Source organism: Cupressus sempervirens, chromosome 3 (assembly GCF_028749045.1).
Source record: "Cupressus sempervirens isolate cs-2001-9-10 chromosome 3, ASM2874904v1, whole genome shotgun sequence".
NCBI lineage: Eukaryota > Viridiplantae > Streptophyta > Pinopsida > Cupressales > Cupressaceae > Cupressus > Cupressus sempervirens.
The window spans coordinates 327,851,231-327,854,676 of record NC_143120.1 but is presented as its reverse complement, the minus strand read 5'-3'; the positions used below and the strand labels follow the sequence as shown (position 1 = coordinate 327,854,676).

General features: G+C 42.0%; 1 pseudogene across 1 annotated transcript; it reads left to right on the top strand.

The window, feature by feature from the left end:
- The first annotated feature begins 250 nt into the window (after window positions 1-250).
- LOC149566316 (pentatricopeptide repeat-containing protein CRR2, chloroplastic pseudogene) lies at window positions 251-2,627 on the top strand (annotated as a pseudogene). The gene has a single exon (XR_016362154.1). The product of XR_016362154.1 is annotated as a pentatricopeptide repeat-containing protein CRR2, chloroplastic pseudogene (transcript).
- Window positions 2,628-3,446: the final 819 nt, after the last annotated feature.

Below are 3,446 nucleotides of genomic sequence, written 5' to 3'. Positions count from 1 at the left end.
ACACCTATTGTTCTAACCAAGCAAACAATGTTGACAATAGACAATGGAAGGGAGATGAACCTTCGAGTGGTATTAGTCAAAGAATTAAACTTTCTGTCCAAAAGTACTATAACCTATATTTATTTTCTATTTTACAAAATTATACAAATTACATTTTTCTCTTTTCATACCAGTTTAAACTTTTTGAGGTCAATCTGCTAATTTTAATTTTAATTTAAAAATTATTAAATATAATATCTATCAGCTTAGCACAAAAGCATGCAACCGAATCCTAATGATAGAGAACAACACAACTGCAATTTAACTATCAGAAAGGTAGAAATTAAAGGGCTGATTTTCCCTCAGTTTACTTCCGAGCATTCCTGCCAGCCACTGCCATAGCGATTAAGGACAGACGACTCAGAGATTCTCCCTAATTACTCAATAGAGGATTCCATTACAGAACAGTTGCAAGCATTGGTGCTCCGAATTAATTGGCTTCAGATCAAATCCATGAACAGATCAAAGAATTGAATGACTCCTCCATGTATGGCATTAACTCAATCCCATTCTCTCCACCTCCCCCACTCTCTGTCTCAACCAATCCCTCTTTCTATTCAACGCCACAAAAACAACAATGCCTGCAGCCATTTAAATTTCTTTAAAACCGTTCCATCGCCCTGTGTTACTAGAGTAACTACTAAATCAACCCTGTCTTCATCCACTACTAAACATTTAAAGTCCCCTTCGGATGAAATCAGTAATCTGTGTAAACAGGGGCGACTGAAGGAAGCTTTTGACATTTTCACTCTATGCTTTGAGAAGGGTATCCCGCCTTGGGATATCTATGGATATCTGTTACAGGCATGCACCAGAGAAAAGGCGCTCACAGAGGGCAAGCAAATCCATGCTCAGCTGGTCGTAAGAGGATCGGGAGGGCTGAAGATGGAAACGAAGCTTATAAGCATGTATGCGGCGTGCGGCTCTCTTGGGGGTGCAGGGCTCGTATTTGGCAGGATTCCGCGCGCGGATCTAAATGTTTTCTTGTGGACTGCATTGATCAGTGGATATGTTCAGAACGAGTTTTATGAGGAAGGGCTTGCAATTTACTGCAAAATGCGGCGGGAGGGCACGGCTCCTGATAATTTCACATTGTCCTGCGTCCTCAAGGCCTGCACGGGGCTTTCTGATCTGCATTTGGGTAAAGTAATCCATGTCCATTTGCTTAGAAGTGGACTGCTGCCTGACGCTGCTGTTCAAAACAGCCTTGTGGCCATGTACGCTCAGTGCGGCAAACTAGAGATTGCACGTCAACTGTTTGACGAAATGTCTGGCGGAAGAAATGTTATATCTTGGGGTTCCATGATTGCAGGGTATGCTCGGAATCAATGTGCTAATGAGGCATTCGAACTTTTCCGCGAAATGCAAACCCGTCGCTTGAAAATGAACTGGGTAATCGTTACGACTCTTCTTCCAGCTTGCAGTTACTTGGCAGCGATAAAACAGGGGAAGGAGATACATTGTCAGATTGTGAAGGCTGATCTTGTACCTGATGTTATGGTGTGGAATGCGTTGATAGACATGTATGCGAAATGCGGAAATGTGGATGATGCGCGGCAAGTGTTTGACAGAATGCCTGAAAGAGATCTGGTATCATGGAATGCTGTAATTGGAGGGTATGGAACAAATGGGTATGGTGAGGTTGCCCTTGGTTTGTTCAAGGAAATGCAGCAAGCAGGAACTGTGCCAGACCACATAACTCTGATTCATGTTCTGTCTGCCTGCAGCCATGCAGGTTTGGTGGAAGAAGGTTGGCAGATTTTCAATTCTCTGAGTGAAACATTTGATGTAAGGCCGAGGGTGGAGCATTATGCTTGTATGGTGGATCTTCTAGGCCGTGCCGGACGCCTGGATGAAGCAGAACAGTTTATTCATAACATGCCCAAAGAAATCGAGGCTAGTTCTAGTGTATGGGGAGCCTTGCTGGCTGCTTGCAGAATTCATGGCAATGTAGATTTGGCAACTCGAGTGGCAAAACGTGCTTTGGAGATTGATCCTGAAAACAATGGATATTACATTATCTTATCAAATATCTACGCTGCAGCTGGCAGGTGGGATGATGTAAAAAATGTAAGATTGATGATGAAAGAGAGAGGATTGACAAAGAGTCCAGGATGCAGCTGGGTTGAGATGAACAACAGGATTTACACTTTCATTGCAGGGGATCAGTCGCTACCACAATCAAAGGAAATTTATGCAATGATAGAGAAGTTATCTGCACGGATGAAAGAGGCTGGCTATGTTCCTGAGACCAATTTTGTTCTCTGCAATGTGGAAGAGAAGGAGAAAGAGATGATGCTCTGTGGTCATAGCGAGAAGCTCGCCATATCTTTTGTGCTCATCAACTCGGAGACTTGTACAAAACCAATCAGAGTCATAAAAAACCTTCGCATTTGTGGTGATTGCCACACTGCAATCAAGTTCATCTCCAGGATTGTAAGGCGAGAGATTGTAGTGAGGGATACAAATCGTTTCCATCATTTCAAGGGTGGAGTCTGTTCATGTCGAGATTATTGGTAACATGTATTTGCAAAACCAGCTTAATGGTTTCTCAAGAAATATGGACTCTCTACTGTAACTTACAGTGAGCCGAGGCATCATAAGCTGGAATTCATATCTAATAGCATGGACATCCTAATGAGAAACCAGGGGAATTATTAATAGTAGGGGGTAGTAACTCTTAATTACTAACCTGAAGCTCAACCCTCGAATCTAAAGAATGAAAGGTACAGGGGAACTGGAATATATAAAATAACTAAATATATTAAAGAAATAAAAGATATAAATTGTAAAACTTCAGAGTTAGGATGAATATATAGCCTGTAATATACTTACCCAAGCCCATGCATACACCCTCCAATAAAACCAGTGAGAGAAGTTTCGTTCAATGAGTATGAGAAGCCTCATGGTATTAAGCGTTTCTATAGGTATTATTTTAGGGTTTTATAAGATACGATAAGATAAATATATTAATGTCCAACAAGAGACCACAACTCAGGTCTATGGGACTAGAAGCTTACAACCAATAAGATAGCACTAGATGGAAAACTAAACGGTGCCAATAAAAGAACACCAAACGGTATTCGCGAAAGAACAAGAACAAAGTCAAGCAACATATGAAGGAGAGAGAGAGAGAGAGAGAGAGCAAGGGAGCGAGGATATGTGTGTGGCGAAATTGTACAAACTGTGCACATCAATTAGCCTTAGAGGCCAACCTCGACTCCCAACCTATAGGAAAAGTGTCTCGAATCACCGCCTTGAGGTTTCTGATCATTGCCCACTTACCCTCCTATCGGGCAACCATAACAAGAAACCGAACCTGCTTAAGTTTTGTCACTTGTGATCTAGTAAGATCCTCGTCAAGATAAATCTTGGCCAAGAGAGGGAAAAGCTTCCTCTTTGCCCTA